At 50.8% G+C, this 1,110-nt stretch overlaps 1 non-coding gene across 1 annotated transcript; it reads left to right on the top strand.

The window, feature by feature from the left end:
- The first annotated feature begins 421 nt into the window (after positions 1-421).
- TRNAD-GUC (transfer RNA aspartic acid (anticodon GUC)) lies at positions 422-492 on the top strand. Its single transcript has one exon. It is a non-coding gene; the product is annotated as a tRNA-Asp (tRNA).
- Positions 493-1,110: the final 618 nt, after the last annotated feature.

Raw genomic sequence — 1,110 nt, 5'->3', positions numbered from 1 at the left:
GCGCAGGGCACAGAACTCTGCCCGTTTCTCCCCAGGATTTTGGGGAGGACAGGGAATCTGGCCAGGTCAGTGACTAGGCTTTCCCAGGAGGAAAGACCAGTGACAGTGGCATGTTGTGAAACACAAGATTGCTGGTGGTCTGGAGGGTGCTTTCTGTCAGCCACTTCTCCCGGGAGCAGCCAGAGAGCAGGCTGATGTCGTGCTCTGTCAAGCACAACACTGGCCCCAAACCACTGTCCTTAGCAAAAGCAGAAACATTCATAGTTTCAGTCTCCTGCATCTGATTCCTGCCATCAGCATGTGAACGTTTGGCAGTCCAAGGCTTGCCATGCAAACTTTGTTCATAGGTGTCCCATGCGAATGCATGGGCCTCATCACTACTGTCTACGGCAGGGCTCTCTGCTCAGCCTATGTAAGTGAAGCATTGTTGGTTCAGTGGTAGAATTCTCGGCTGTCACGCGAGAGACCCGGGTTTGATTCCCGGCCAATGCAAAGTGCCCTTCTTTTGGCTTTGCTTTAGAAGTCAGAGATATAGTCTTGGTGGGGTAAAAAATGTTAAAGAGTGACCCCGACGTGATTTGAACACGCAACCTTCTGATCTGGAGTCAGACGCGCTACTGTTGTGCCACAAGGTCCCTGTGCGTGCAGTTCTCAGCCCCGGATCAAGAAATGCTTCTATGCCTTTTATTGGCCCTTAGTACTCCTGTGGTTAAAGTAGAAGGCTTGGTGTCCCGTTTCCAGTCCTATTGGTGGAAATAACTAGAGGTGGAGAGATGAGAGAAGATAGAAATGTTGAGATAGAGCATGTCACGCAGGCAAAGCGAGAGCTCTAAGAGCAAAGCCAGACGGCTGTGTTTTAATTCAGGACTTGATGGAGGCAAAAGCATACGCCCCTGGGTGGGCTTGAACCACCAACCTTCCGGTTAACAGCCGAACGCGCTAACCGATTGGGCCACAGTGACCAACCACCGCAGTGAGCGTGTTGGGACTCAATATATGTTTTTACCTTTGTGCTCCTGCCTGCAGCTCTAAGGTCCTGGCATAAGACAGGTAGGCTTAGACTCCATTGTGGCATGTCTTACTTCTCTTAGAAGAAGGTTCTGAGTTGCC

The sequence above is a fragment of the Pleurodeles waltl genome, chromosome 4_1 (assembly GCF_031143425.1).
Source record: "Pleurodeles waltl isolate 20211129_DDA chromosome 4_1, aPleWal1.hap1.20221129, whole genome shotgun sequence".
In the NCBI taxonomy this organism is placed as follows: Eukaryota; Metazoa; Chordata; class Amphibia; order Caudata; family Salamandridae; genus Pleurodeles; species Pleurodeles waltl.
The sequence above is the reverse complement of the archived record's forward strand: the minus strand, read 5'-3'. Positions and strand labels throughout refer to the sequence as shown.